Source organism: Crocodylus siamensis, chromosome 4 (genome assembly GCF_052110815.1).
Source record: "Crocodylus siamensis isolate JL-2025a chromosome 4, ASM5211081v1, whole genome shotgun sequence".
Classification (NCBI taxonomy): domain Eukaryota; kingdom Metazoa; phylum Chordata; order Crocodylia; family Crocodylidae; genus Crocodylus; species Crocodylus siamensis.
Window position 1 is genome coordinate 195957682 of NC_143398.1, and position 16575 is coordinate 195974256.

The window sequence follows — 16575 nt, forward strand, 5'->3', positions numbered from 1 at the left end:
CTTATAAGGGATGGAAGTTGAGAACTACCACAAGGGACAGTTATGCAGCACTGGCCTGCACCTGTAGGGAGCAGACCAGAAAAGTCAAGATTCCTTCTCCAAATACAGGGAAAGTTGCGGGGGGGGAAACATTGGATCCTTGCTGAACCAGATGGGGTAGCTGACGACCAACACTCAGGAAAAAGCTAATCTCCACAACAATTACTTTGCATCAGTTTTCCACCAGCCCAAGGGGATTGCTCTGCCTGACAGGACACAGGATTACCAGGGTAAGGGCAATCACAACTATAATTGGCAAATATCTCATGAGGTAAGAGCTTGACAGGCTGGGCATCCACAAGTCAGCTGGCCCAGATGAAATGTACCCAAGAGTGCTAAAAGAGTTGGCTGGCATCATAGCACAACTAATGGCAAGGATATTTGAGAACTCATAGCATTTGAGAGGTTCCTGAAGATTGGAAGAGGGCCAACATGGTGCCTATCTTCAAGAACGGAAGGAAGGAATATTGAGGGAACTACATGCCAATCAATTTGATACCAATCCATGGAAAGATCTTAGGAAAAAATCAGAGAAACCATCAACAACAAGCTAACCCAAGGCAACATTATGAGAGATAGCCAACATGGCTTTCTGGTGGTTAGGTCTTGCCTGACCAACCTCATTTCCTTCTATGACCAGGTAATGCATCACCTGAACAAATTAGAAGAGGATGATGTCATATATTTAGATTTTCAAAAAAGCCTTTCACTTGGTCTCCCATGATGTCCTTAGGGTAAAATTGGGGAACTGTGTCCTCAATAACCTTACAGCCTGATGGCTGGGGAACTGGCTCTGTGGTCAGACCCAGAGAGTGACAGTCAATGTAAGTGAGTCAACATGGCACATGGTGACCAGCGGTGCTACCCTATGGCTCAGTACTCAGACCAGTACTCTTTATTATAAATAATGATCTGGATTCTGGTGTTAGAAGCGGACTGGCTAACTTTGCAGATGATACCAAATTATAGGGAAGTGTGGTCACACTAGAGGATATACTGGCAATTCAGGCCAACCTTGACAGGCTCACAAGGTAGGCAGATCAAAATCTAATTACATTCAACACAGAGGAATGTAACGTGCTTCACCTCAGGAGAAAAATACAACATCATACTTATAGAATCAGCAGTGCAACACTCACTAGCACCACAGTTGAAAGGGACTTAGGGGTCATACTTGACCACAAGATGAACATGATCCACCAATGTGATGTCACAGTTGGCAAAGCAAATAAAACTGGCTTGCATCTACTGATGCATCTCAAGCAAGAGGCAAGAAGTCATCCTCCCACTTTACTCAGCCTTAGTGAGGCTGCAGCTGGAGTACTGCATCCAATTCTTGGCTCCACATTTCAGAAAGAATGTGGAGAAGCTTGAGAATATCCAGAGGAGAGCCATGTGCATGATTAGAGGTCAAGACAACAGGCCTTATGAGGAGATGCTGAGAGGTATGGAACTATTCAGCCTGGAGAAGTGAAGGCTCAGGGGTGACTTGATGGCGGCCTATAAGTCTATAATGGGTGTGCATCAGGAATTGGGAGAATGTCTGTTTGCCAGGGCACCCCAATTGGAAAACAAAGTCTAACAGTCACAAATGGCTGGAAGACCGTTTTAGACAGGACATAAGGAAAAACTTCTTTACCATCCGAGTCTCCAGAGTCTGGAATAGACTCTCCCCAGAAGTGGTGCAAGCACCCACTCTGGATACCTTTAAGAAACAATTGGATGCTTATCTTTCTGGGGCTATCTAACCCCAGCTGACTTCCTGTCCCTTAGGCAGGGGGCTGGACCCAATTATCCCTTCCAGTGAGGTCCATAAACCTTACTTCAACCTGATCTCAGTCCAGACCTTGCAGCTCCATGTCTATGAAATCTATTAAAACTATATTGTGCTTACCACTAGGCAACTTTGAGGTAAAAGGACTTCTCCAACTTTTCTCTGAGTGTATCTGATGCTGCAAATACCTTCGATACCTCCAGTTGCAAGAACCAGAGCTCTCCACAAACTTGACTTTCTTTGATGACAGCTTGGCCTCAACAAGTACCCATGCCTGTGCACTAGCCTTTTGTTTTCGCCTGCCAAGTCTTGATATTATTGAATAAGCAGAAGGCTCCTGATGGTTCTGGGACTATACATGTGGGACTTTGAATCATTTTTAAGGGGCTCCTGACTCCCCTTAGCCCATCTACATGCCAACCAACTATTCCAGAGAGAGTAAACTAAATGGAAATGAAGAAGAAAAGAAACAAATCCGCTACTACCTAATAAGCAGTCAGGTCCACCCGAAGGTCCTGGGTACATATTTATACAGGATGCTTCCCATCGTTCAATAGTCCAATAAGATTAATAACAAAACAATAATCAAGAATGTAAAGTACTTGGAACCTCTGTCTTCCTTAACTCATGGCTGGAGCTCCCTTAGGTACTGTAGTATCATCTTGCACCTTGAGATAAGTCTCCTTTTCTATTACTCCTTCCATGGTGGGTCCCTGTTGATAGCTCCTACTCCTTGGCACCCACTGCCAGGTTCTGAGTGCCTGGGCTTCCAGTGTTCTCTCCGTCCAGTGTAGGGGAACACTCACAGGACACAGGGCTTGTATACTCTCCTCAGCCTTGCTCCCCCTATCAGCCATCTCTCCACTGTGCAAACTGTCCTTTCCAGCCAGTGTTGGGCTTCTGGTTACACCGGAAGCTGTGGTGTTCCTGCCTATATACAGTGAGCACATGTTTCTAAGGTGTGGCTGGGGTTGTGTCAGCTTTGCTTGCCACTCCACCACAGTCTGTGCTCCTACCAAGGGAGTAAGAGACATGACTGGCCCTTACCGAGTCATCCACTTCTCCCTCAGTGCTCTGGAGCATTTCCTTGGTGTTTCTCCTTCCCATGTTCTTTGGGATGCTGGGAACCCACACAGAGGCAAGGCTTCATAAAATGAACTGTTCCAAACAAGAGACTTTACCACACCTGCAGTTCTCCTGTGAAATATGTATTTTCATTTCTACCTAGGAGAACTTTTACAATCTTTGCAATCTCCTATGCCTGATGAAGGATGCCTGTGCCTGAAAGCTTGCAAATAAAGAATTGTTTTTGCAAATATCTAGTTGGTCTAATAAATGATATTGCCTCTGCCAAGACTTTTGACTCCTTTTGACTCTAGACCAATATGGCTACAACCTCAATACCTGTCTACAATTTTGTAAGATGACTGAAAGTTTGGCTGCGACCCCCTCGGTGTTAAACAACAGCTTCCCCCTGCTACACACATGTGCGACAATGACTGTCCCCATTCCAGAAAGCATACTTGGATGCCTATCAAAACAAGGAGTAGGCCAAAGTCTGGTAGCTTTGCCTATATCAAGTAAGCAAGAAAGTGAGATGATAACCTCAATGGTGTGGGTATTTCAAGGGAATAACAATTGTCAAGGGAAATCCAGATCATTAGGAAGGACAAAGAAAGTTTTGGGAAACGCTTGCTCCTGAAGACTATATAGACAAAAAGATAGGAGGGTCTTTCTTTAAGGTGCCTGTTAGGAAAAACTTAACTTGGCTATCAACAGGTTTCACATTTCTATAGGGAAATATGCTTTTCTACAGGCATAAAACACTAGCATACACATATTGAAGTATTCTGGTTTTGTTTTGCTTTTTTTCCAAAACAGAATAGCTTTTCCACAAAAAAATAGGAAATCACTTTTAACCAGGAAAAAAACCTCTCCTCTTCTACTAGCTTGAATGCCTGTATACTTCCCTAGGATACTGCAGAACCTCGCTATCCAACATCCCTCTCCTCCAAAGAGAATGGGGAAGAGCACTGGCTCCCAGATACCTTGTGCACAAGGAAGCCATCAGGAAATCATGTGTGGACTTTGCTGTCACTGCTTGAACACTCTGGGAGAGTCCATGGGCTGTTCAGGCAGCAGCACCAATACTCCCTGCCACTGAAGAAACCTGGGATTGTGCAAGTGCTGGAGAAGCATTCCCCCATGGCTCAATCCATCCTACATGTCCCCTGTGGTTACTAATGCTTGCATAATCTATTTCTTGTGTAATAAATCTTTTCCTTAATTTACTTTGCTAATTGACTGTCGTGAAAGTGACTTTCAGAGCAATTGATAGCTTCAGACTTTTCAGAAAAGAGGAACTTGTCATTTATGAAAATCAAGAGTGCCGGGGCTGGGGAAGTTTCCCCTCTTGGAGCTGCAAGGTCTGGATTGAGATCAGGTTGAAGTAAGGTTTATGGGGATGACCAATTGTCCCAGGGTTAATTCCTAGTCTGTTCCTTGTAGATGAAAAGTGGGGTTAGTGGTTTGTCACAGCACTCTCCTGTACTTGTTACATAATCAGGGAGATGCATCTATCTTTAAACTGGGCTAATAAACAGAGTATTGTTTATTGTGATACATACAGAAGAGAGTGTTTCTGTCTTGTTTGCACACTAATTGGATTTTTAGTAAACACTTCCTACAAGTGCCAGGTAGGTGTTTTGCTTCATCAGTAATAATTATTTCATACCATAACATGTTAGCTCTGTATAAGTTAAACCGCATCGAGAATTTCTCCTAGGTAGTACAGTTCAAACTGTGACAGTTGTACATGCATCTTGACAGCCTTCAGACCGTTAGCCCTATTTAGCTACTCCCTTAGTCCCTCCATGTTCTATCTTTACTCCAATTATGTTGTATACGTGTGGAGAGTTAGTGGCACACTTAAACATTTTAAGATTTTTTTTACCCCTCCCTCCAAATATAAATGATAATAATAGCTTGCGTCTAGAAATTTTGTTCCCTTCCTTTATTATATTATTTTTATTGTTCTACTTTTGATTGCTGCCTGATGCATCAGGCCCCCTCTACCCATTACACTTAAAGCATGACTAACCACATAATCATGCCTTAAGTTGTGACCCAGCTACACATTCAACCAATTAATGGCATAATAAAACAAGCAATAAGCTACAAAGTTATTCCACAAAAAATGCCTAATAACTTTGTAGCTTGTTCTAATCATGCCATTAATTGAATGTGTGGCCAAGTGCTCCCCTGTGGCTGTGAGCTCCACAGCTGAAAAGGCTCACAGTAGTGGCAAGCAACGTTAAAGTTGTGGCTTTTTTCCTGAAAAATTAATTTAAGAGATGATACACGCAGATACATTGTATCCATTTTTTTTCCTGAAAAACTTTGCGAAAGTCACCCTCTTCTAATATAGTAATCTATAGTAACTGCTTTAAGATTAGGGTCCTCAGAGGGTGAAGATTACAGTAGAATAAGATCCCTCTTTAGTCCAAGTGCAGGGTATACCACAATCTTACATCACAACTACGTACATATTAACCCTTGAGAATAACCATTTTAATAGTGGTTTTGATAATGTTTTTCAGAACTATTTCCATCCAAAGGTTCTTAAAAACTGGGGAGAAAATATGAAAATGAATCCCCAAAAACAAAGTTATCTGCTGCATTTGAATTTCTAGCCATTTAAAAAAATATATGACCAACTCTAATTCTTGTCCCCATTCTTCAGTGCTTGGGCGTGTACTCCTTTTACCTCAAGCTACCTGTTATTGCTTTCTTACAATTATTCTTCTTATTGGTTTTTGTCTTCCTCTTGTGGAATTTAACAGCCTTCAAGCCTTTAGCCCTATTTTACTACTATCACAGTAGTGTCTTTTAATCTGAGCTATAACTTTACACTCCTGAGAGGTATTTATTTAAAAGGTGCAATGAGATCTGATTCCCAATCCAAACAACTGTGTCTCCTGGTGTGCCACAAGTGCATAGCAGGATGCATAACTTTGAACTCAGATCCCAATCATGCCCTACTTGCCAGTGCAGGGGGAGACCAGGATCATGATTCTATGATTTACATTTTTGTTACCATTTTATTTATCTTTTTATGGTATTCCCTAGCTTTCGACCCTGTTCACATGCCACTACTACTTGTGTATAAAATTAAAATTATACATAAGTACTCTGCTAGATCAGGAGCTCAGAGAGGGCTGGATTCTAACCAAATACTGTAATAGAAACTATGGAAGTCCATTTTCTTAAAGTGGTTGGGGAGGGGGGAAAAACCTCAAAATAAACTTTGAACTAAAAAAAGTAGAAGAGAAAATTAAGTTACACAATTAAACATTTAATAGCCAGAAATAGGGGGGGGAAAGAGTTAAACAATGGATTTATTTTTATAAACCAATGAGAACTACATAGCAGATCAAATTTAAGAAAAATCTTTACAGCATTTTTAAAGTTCTGAATATTTGAAATTCCCAAATGTTTATTTAAGGTTTAAACTCTGCTAAAAGCTAAATCAGATCAGACTGTTGGAGGCTGTGAAGTGCTTTAGCTTTGAATTAGAACATGAAGGTGGATGGTAATGCTATGGAGTCAAAATAATCCAATAAATGTGAGCTCAGTCATATACTAGATATAAACAGTAAAATCAAAGTCCCTACTATTTATAAATCAGCAATCATCCTTAGTGACACTTCCTATACTTTATTGAACCAGTGAGGAAATATTGTTTTTTCAATCAGGTTCATGAACTCAGGCTGTTTCAATACTTTTAATTACTGTTATTTCCTTTCCTTTCCAGCCCTTACAACTCATTTTATTAAATAAATGTCTATGCAGTGCAATTTATTCTTATAAATCTCAGCTATTATGCAGCTTCTTTATTAAGGAAATCCTCCTTTTTAATCAAAGAAAGATGAAAGAAAATAATAAAATTTCTCCAACAGCATAGATAACATTCTCATAGATTAATGAAAGAGTTATGGTGGACATATATTCTTTTTCCATCTTTCCTTTATATATTGCAAAATATATTGCTTACCAAGAAAAGACAGATATTATTTTGGGATTTTTTTAATGTGGCTGTTTGCTACTATCTATAGGGGCACTTATTCTGGATTAGGATTATCTAAATTTACATTTAAGGGTGAAACTTCAGACACAACAGCTAAAGATTAAAATCACCTTCTTCCCCTGTAGTTAAACAGTTTATTAGGAAAGAGCAATAAAACCAAGGAGCGAGGAAAATAATTCAAGTTAGTTCCACTTTGCTGCTTAAACTGGGTTTTCACAAAAAATATATCCTTCATCAACTTTCCCACGGGAAATCCCACAGCAAGCATAGGACAGAGAAGATCCAGGATAAAATGAAGAAGGTTCTTGAACAGCCCTTGTCTTTTTGGTTGTCAAAAAAGGAAAATCCCTTATTTGTCTCTGTCATTTGCTTGGCAGTTTATATCAACCAAAATTTGTCTCACTGGTTTTTCTTACTTTCTTTTGTACATATTTTGGGTCTTGTTATCAGTTTTACATAATATTATACATTTGCCAATGAAGAAATCCCAAAAGGATTGGTTTGTATAAGCATCTAAAATTAAAATACTTTCCCCAAATTTAGTTATATCTCTGTGGGCTGGAGACAGTGTTGGAATGGGCTACTTCATGAGTTTATTCACACTCACATCTTCAAACTGAGTAAACACAGCAAAAAGATTTTTAAAAATCCCCACATTTGTGTATATGCTTCCACCTTGGGTCTTTTTCTGACATGCATTAAAAATGGTCTGAAAATTCAGAATTATTGGCAAATCCTAAACAAAAAGCTCATTTATGACATTTCCAGTTGGCCTCCCAAGAGAAAGTATGCAGAAATCACTAGTCACTTTTGCAATTTAAGTCTTTGTATTTAATGGGAAAGGGAAAGGTGGTGAACAGCTATTTAATCTTGTGATAATAAATCAAAGATATCCCCTCTGTCTTTTCATGCTATGGCACTTTTTTCCTTCTATGATATCACTGTTGGGTTTTTAAGTCATGTGGAGCAGTGTGGGAGCTCGATGCCGAATTATATAGGACTGAATTAAGCACAGGCTCAGACCTGTTTAATTTAAAACTTTTATTGTTTCACAAAGTCATAAACTAAAGGAGGTCTGTTGGTTCACGAGGTTCCCAAATCAAGCCCTTGCTCTCTAACCCGGAGGCTAGGTGCGGCTGCCTGATTCAGTAGTCTCAGAACTGGTCAACAGCTCATTTAAAAGGAGTCCCTTATCTTTTTTTAGGCAAAAGATACAAAACTGTCCCCATGGTGAAAGTGAGGCATCTCACATAACTGTACTATTAGTTATATATGATAACACTTATACATATGCATTTTCTAATTCTTACTTCTATTGGTTATTTAGTTAACTTATCTATATTATAATATCAGGTGATACACTTTGTATTATAATCATTACGCTTCTTATGTTAATTCTTAATTACCTTTATATTTCTTATGCTAATTTTCTATAACCTAAATACATTATTCATCTATATGTTTTGCTGGGTTTTGCAGGGTTAAAATGTCAAAACTGACATCATATGCGGTTGTTTTTTCGTCATTGCGGTTTAGCCATGCAGTTTCCTATTCTTAACAGTGTAAGCGGCATGTCTGCTATTTTTATCATTTGTTTAAAGGTCAGAAGTTCAGTATTTTCATCTAAGGGTCAGAAAGTGATTACCAGAATGTCAATCGCTGACTCCTCAACCTCCTTGAAGCATTCTGGGAGTTTTAGTGCATTTTTTTTAATGCTAGGCCTTGCTTAGCATAAGCACTCTCTCACAAGCAGGAACCCTGTGTTTATAGCTTTCAAAACTTCCTTCAAATTCATGGTTGTGAGCTCAAAAGCTACAATAAATCAGAACATATAAATAATTTCTATGTGTAATATACGTTGATCAGAAATAGAAAAAAACATTTAGTAACACCATCATTAAGGATGTGACAGAGGATATATGTGAGCTGACATTACTTGATTATCCAACAGTCTTTCAAACTTCTAGCTTGCATCTTTCTTGACATATCCATTCACAATAGGAAAAGTGGCATTACTCAGAAAATGCAAGGAGCTCAGCAGTGTATATGTTCCTAGGAAAGGGTATCCAAGGCCAAGATTCTCAGCAGTGAACAAAGGGCATGGATAAACATATTTTGAACTCTGTTATCTACTAAAAGTAAGGTCTTATTTGTTGTATCAAGAGGACAAAGCTTATTCAGTGGGAGGAGACTATGAAAGTACCATTGCCTTTTGTTTTCCAAATTCAGGAAAAAAACAAACTTCTAGTGTCAATTTGGAAATATTTGTAGACAATCAGTGCAATGAAATAACTCAGCTATGTGAAGTGACTTATCCAGATTTCAGGCAAGACTTACAGAAAAATAATGGTTCATTTAAGTCCTTATGCTGGCCAAGCAGATCAGATATGTAGCAAGCTGGCTGGCTGGCAGAAGCTTACATCAGCCTACACCTTCCCTGTTGTAGGAGCCTGGGAAATAAAGGTTGATTGCAGGCTGCTTTGGAGGACTGAGCAGCTGACAGCTTAGTAGTTGGCCACAGGAAGCTAATGTCTCCTAGGGAAGGTAGCTTGAGGTGAGAGTGAGTGTGCTTGCTTGTTTCTGCCTTCAATACTGGACCAAGGACTGTGCCAGGTTCTGACAAAAGACTCAGGCCTGCAAGGCTGGAGACAGCAGCCCCAAGACCAGAAGAGGGAACTCACATAAGAGAGAGAAGGAAGACTGCACTGTGGTGCTAGCACCTTCTCAGGGTCTGGGAAGAGATCCCAGGTCTGTGACTCACCCCTTTATGGACTGTGCTTATGGACTGTTTGAGCTAGCAATAACCCTGAATCCGCTACAATATGAAAGAAAGAATTGTGTCAGTTCGGTGGTTTCATTTCAAACAAACAAGAGCTGGCTGATGGAATAGATTCAGGACGTTGTTTGTAAGATAAAAGCACCAATACTTATGAAGAAAGAATAACAATAAAACAACAAAAATACTACAGCTCCCTAAAGGCCTAAGAAAATTTTTATTTGTACCAAAGGCTTTTTTGCTGTTCAGAGGTCTAACAGCAGAGAAAAATATTATGGACAACTGGATCACATGATTTTAGTTTCCTGGAAGCCATTGCCTTTTTACCCGAGTCAGCTAGCTCCATAAGTCTTGAGCAGTTTATGAACTACTTATAAATAATAAAAAGGCCTCTGTTTGAAAAGTCCCTAATTAATCATCTGATCAGCTCTCATCAGAAACACAGGAAATTTTATAGACTTTTTGTAGTAGACTAAATAGGAATACTGCCCAGTCAAACTAAGGTTATCTATTTTTGTTTTAAATCCAGCTAAAAATATGCACTGCTGCTCTTACACATTCCAACTTTTTTCCACCCACACTTACTGTACCATATTATGTATCAGGTGCTAAAAAGAGGGGAAATATGAGAGAATCTTGAAGCCAACTTTTATGAAAAGGAATGGCATAATAATTTTAAATATACACGATGAAATGAAAATATTACCTTTAATTTTTAATCCTAAAGTGTAGAGAGTCAGGATTTCTTGACACAATACACTAATGTACTTCGCATTAGTGCTAACAGCAGGACTTCCATACCTGCCAGCTTGAAGGGTTTGACTGCTTTATTTCTGGCAGCAGGCAGCCCCAAGCATTATAGTGCCCTCACTTTTTCTAATTGGTATATAAGTAGTCAAGACTTTTTTCACTTCAGTATTCTTTTCCTACATCCTCCATCCACCCCACTACATCTCCTGGTGGGTTCTCTCACTATTCTGTGTCGCTAATAAAAAAAGCAAAAGAAAAAAACCCCAAAAAATCTTTCTTCTCCCTAGTACCAAGTCTAGTGAATGGGAAGACTGACAGGAAATTGTGAATTGATTCCTTTCTTATACAGAGCCATTGTGTTGCATCATGTCTCGACATAACTACTGAGATTATGAGATTCTGGAGACAATTTCCAATGAAGGAATCCAAATTCATAACAAAAATGCAAATTGTCATTTTTCTATGTATTACTTAACTAGTGAATAGATTATGCTTTTCTTGTACTTGTGATTTAGAGTTATTTTAATGAATAATTTCATATAATATTACTCTCTACAGGATTATCATTTACATTACTGCAGAACCACAGAGGATGAACTATATATAGAGTGGCACAATACTGTGCTAGGTGATCTACAAATACAGAACAGAAAAATTGGTCCCTTCCCTCAAGACCTTACAATCTACTATAAGCAGTAAGTGATCATATTTTTAAAAAAATCAGTTCATTTTGATTAGAATCACAGCTCAGGATTGTTCCCTGACTTAGTACCAGAGTTTATGAATTTTGGTCAGAAAAGGACTCAGATGATTGGGAAAGGGCAAATATAGTGTCTGTCTTTAAGAAAGGGAAAGAGAATCCGGGGAACTACAGACCAGTCAGCCTCACCTCAGTCCCTGGAAAAATCATTGAGCAGGTCCCCAGGAAGCAATTTCTAAGCACTTGGAGGAGAAGAAGGTGATAAGGAACATTCAGTATGGATTCACCAAGGGCAAGTCATGCCTGACCAACCTGACCGCCTTCTATGATGAGATGACTGGCTCTGTGGGTGCAGGGAGACCAGTGAATGTGATATACCTTGACTTGAGCAAAGCTTTTCATATGGTTGCCCACAACATTCTTGCAAGTAAATTAAAGAAAGCATGGGTTGGATAAGTGGACTATAAGGTGGATGAAAGCTGACTGGATCACTGGGCTTAAAAATCAGTGGCCTGATGGCTAGTTCACAACTGGTCTCAAGTAGAGTGCCCCAGGTGTCAGTCTTGGGGCTGTTTTTGTTCAAAATCTTCATCACTGTCCTGGAAGTGGGATAGAGTTCACCCCTCAGCAAGCCTGCAGATGACACCAAGCTGGGGGAAGTAGTAGGTACACTGGAAGGTAGGACTAGGATTCAGAAAGACCTAGACAAATTGGAGGACTGGACCAAAAGAAATCTCATGAAGTTCAATAAGGATAGGTATACTGATGAGGCCACATCTGGAGTAATGTGTCCAGTTTTGGGCCCCTCTCCACTGAAAAAATATGGACAAATTGAAGAGCCTCCAGCAGAGGACAACACAAATAGTTGGGGGGGGGGGACATGTGACTTCTGAGGAGCGGCTGAGGGAACTGGGCTTATTTAGTTGGAAGAAGAGAAGACTGAGGGGTGGGATAGCAGCCTTCAACTACCTGAAGGGAGATTCTGAAGACGGTGGAGCTAGACTGTTCTTAGTGGTGGCAGATGACAGAACAAGTAGCAACTGTCTCAAGCTATAGCAAGGGAAGTCTGGGTTAGATGTTAGGAAAAACTGTCTCACAAGGAGGGTAGTAAACCACTGGAACATTTTATCTGGAAAGAATTCAGACTCTCCATCCTTGGAGGTTTTTAAGACCTGGGTAGACAAAGCCTTGGCTGGGATCATCTAGTTGGGGATGGCCCTGCTTTGAGCAGGGTGTTGAACTACCTGACCTCCTAAGGTTCCTTCCAACCCTAATATTCTATGATTCCAATTTAAAGAAGACTGTGTAAATATTCTGAAAAAATCCTATTAGCTGGACATTTTTATTAAGAACATTATTATTTTCTAGAAAAAAATGCCTCTAAATATATGAGCACAACAAGAAGCATTTACTTGGGAATTCTTGAAATCAGATTTCTGGGATGAAGAGTGTGTGGGGATGTTTATGGATTAGTTAGATGTTGTAGACTTTAACAATAGTGCTCTTAGTGGATTAAGGCTCCTGTGTCATTGTGGAATATAACAACATAAGCATAACAAAATACTACAACAAGCCTACTATGACTACAAGGGTAGGTAGAGATGTTGCACTTGTCCCTGGACAAGTTTGCCTGCATTTCTTCAAGAACAGAAATATCCTGGGACTGGCATGTATACACATCACCCTTCTAACCATGGTTTAGTAAGTGGATGAATGCACTCCTACTTTTCTGCCATTTATTCAATGATTCAGTCCTGGGATAACTATTCAGATTCACCTTGATATGTCCTGGGATAAACTGTTAGTACTTCTTATCCTGTAATCTTTTTAAGTATTTATCCCAGGATGTGTGAACTACTGAACTTTGTTCCAGAATAAAATGCAATGTCTGTTTGTAGCCTAAGGGAGCTCCTGTCCCATCATTCTTTCTGTCCCTGTCAACTTTTCCCTTTTATTCACTTTTCTTACCCTTCATCTGTATTTGTTTGGCTGTCCTGCCTCTGGCTGGGAAAAATAAATTAGCCAAAATAACAGTTTTGCAAATAAGCTGAAAATATTTTGGTTGCAACCTTGCTAATATCACCATCATTTCAGAGAACATGTAAGAAACAAATCTGTTTCTGTAAACTTACATTTTCCCATGTTTAAGACAATAAGGGTAGAAGTTGGTTGGGTTGTCTGTTTCTTTGTTGTCCTATTTTTCTATTATTAAATGCTTAATCCTCAACTCAAAAGATCCTATATTTACCACTAGCAAATAAAAATATCAAAATACTTCACGAACAATGGCAATTTACTCATTATATATTTTCTCTCTCTCATCTGACTAAACACTTATACATGTAAAGGTCACTGTGACGTAAAAATTGCTTCCCAATAAACTGTAAGAAATAGCATAAATACATTAAAAAGCCTCTTTAAATTTTTCTTTCTATTATTTACTGCCACCCTTTCTCTCCTGCAAATTTAAGTCAAATAACTGTTACAACACTTTCAATATTTGGTGATAAAAATAAATGTAAGAAATCCAAAGTGCCTGAATTTATGTCAGAGGATGATATTGTAACCTTTACAAAAGAACAACCAAAGTAAAGAAAGAAAATTGTAATCTCAAGCACCATGTGCTTCTGCATTATGAAATGCAGGAACTCCCAGGTATTCTAGAAAGAAAGATCCAAGTTCTTAACTGGAGCCGTTTCTGCACTTTAGCCTGTGTTCTAAAAAAAAGGAATGAAAGATCTCTCCCTCTCTCCTGGGCATGAGAACACTACCAAGAAACAACCAGCACCCATTCACTCCAGCTCAACACACACCCAAGATCAGCAATTGGGCATCACAAACAGATCAGATAGGCTTTTCCTGTGTGCTTCAGCACTGCTCCTACAAGTTCTGCCTGCAGTCCATGTTCAGGACTCCTCTGAATTGTCTAGATACCCTAAGACATATATGGAGTAAGAGGAAATGGGATGGATGAACGAGAATGTTCCTTGGTAACAGTTCCAGGCTCAGTAGGAGGCAGTCAGGGCCAGATCCAGGATGGGCGTGCTTGCATCCACCCCTCTTTGATTCCTGCTCCACTCACAGTTTAAAACCAACTGCCTGATAGTGAGGGCAGCATTTCTGGTCAAGCAGGGCTAAGAGAGTGGGTTGACTTCATGGCTCATTATAATCTACCTGATCCATTCTAAACTCTTTTTTCCACAAGTGTTAACAACCCTCTCTTCTTTTTAATAGTCTTGATGTTCCTCTAATCAAGCTATCCTTTGTACTGCAATTCTGCTGTCTATTAGCTGCACTTGGTATTCAAGCTCCTGGTTATGAAGCTCCTACTGCATAGCCCTGCAGATTGTTTTTACTTATTTCAATGAAGTTTGTTTTTGCTTCAGTCTTAAACTGAGCAACACAGCCATGGGCCCCTAGACCAATGTTCCCTCTAAGGAGTAGTAGTCCGTGAGCGTGCTGCTTTGGTCCCGCCTCTCCCTTTCAGTGTGGTGCAGTCCACTGGTAAGCGTCCCAAAGTAAGTGTCCAGGTGGGAGCGGGCAGGGTTCGGCCACCACCCTTCTCCATTTTGACTGCTCCCAGAGCAGCAGAGTGGAGTGCTGTGGCCCAGCCATCAATTGAAGGAACTGAAAGGGAGGCACCAGGGCCAGCATGGGACACTTACCAAAGGTAAGCTCCTCACTCCTCACCCAGGGGAGGCAGTGGCTCTTCCCCAAGACGAGGCAGGGCTGGGGACGGGGCCTGGAGCCTGGGCGGGCTCTGGGAAACTTCTCCACTCTCCCACATCACCACGGGGAGTGAGGAAACACATGGCAGGAGGGCTGGGGAGCAGAGCAGTTCCCAGAGCTGGCAGAGCCTGCAGAGCAATGCCCCAGAGCCAGCAGAGCCTCACACGGGGCAGGCGGTGGCTCCTCCCTGAGGTGAGGCAAGGTTGGGCCTGGGGGCTGGCACAGGCTCTGCTGACTCCAGGGAACTGCTCAGTGGGCTCTGCTGGCTCTGGGGAATGCTGCACTCCCCAGCCCTGACACCATGTGCCTCCTCGCTCCCCAAGGTGATGCAGGGAAGCAGAACAATACTGTGGAGCCTGCACTAGCCGCCAGCCCCCGCACCCACCTCCACTCCTGCCTCACCTTGGGAAGGAGCTTACCTTCAGTAAGTGTCCCGTGCTGCAGCCCAGCTCCTATCCCGATGGGTGTGTGGCCTAAAAAAGTTTGTGTGCGCAAGACTTTTACTTGTGCGCGGCTGCACACACGCCCAGCTTAGACTGTTAGTAAAATTCCTAGTTTATTTTTAACTGGAAAAAAAATGATGTGATGATGCACCTCACCATGGGTACTCCCCTTCTCAAAATTCTAGATCTGGCCCTGGAGGCAGTGTAGACATGGCCTAAGTTATTACTGCAGTCCCTGTATCCTTGGATTGGCTAGCTCTCAAATAGGGCATCCTTGAGTTACAATTATAAAAGGCTATGTTGTGACATCATTAAGCAGTGGGGTAGCCTTTTGTTCCTATAGACCCTTTGGTTGTTTGCATCCTCCAGCACACTCTCTCTCACCCTCCCCCACCCGAATTCCTCTCTCTCCTCCCTTCTCACTTTTTGTATAGAAAACACTCACTCCACTTCATACACTGCTCCATGCTTGTCCTTCCTGATTAAATGAACTTGAGTTCACAGGAGCTTATGCCATATCTTATTTAGTTAAAATGATATCTATAGCCATTCTGTACACCTAGAAGTCAAACAAAGCACCAAATTCATCAGATCCATGTGTTGCTTTTCCTTCCCTCTCTGCCTCTCTTACAATACAGTCTTTATGACATCTAACAATTCTTCTACATTATGGACATATTTGCTTTCCCCCGAGCTATATAAGCAGATGAAACAGGAGTCAAGGATCTGATGCCTAATTGCAACAGTACTTTTTATTGCTAGGTTTTTATTTTGATATAAGGTCCTACCAATTTATCAGGTGATACACACACATATAATACATATATACATACACACACACACACACACACATACATACATATATATATATAAAGAGAGAGAGAGAGAGAGAGAAATCTTTCAGTATAGTTCCAGATTATCAGTTGTGTCTGGTGATCCCTGTGTATAGTTCTCCAAGTGCCATCTAGAGTCATTCTAAGAGCATAGTTTAGAGCAGTCACCTTGTTCCCAAATATTTCACTGGTTATGGAGCCTCAGGGCTTAGATTATAAGCAAGAGAATCATTGTAGTATGGCAGCGTTCTATCAGAACCAACTGGAAAATAGCATAGAAACAGCTTCCTGCCATTGAAAAATATTCCCATCTAGCCTTTACTATAAAGCTGAGATTTAGGCTCCTAACAGCTCATATGGAAAGTTATTCAATACTGAGGTACAATTCAGATGAATTATTTAAATGGAATCATTTGATTTTGTTTGGAACCCTTTATTTGGAACT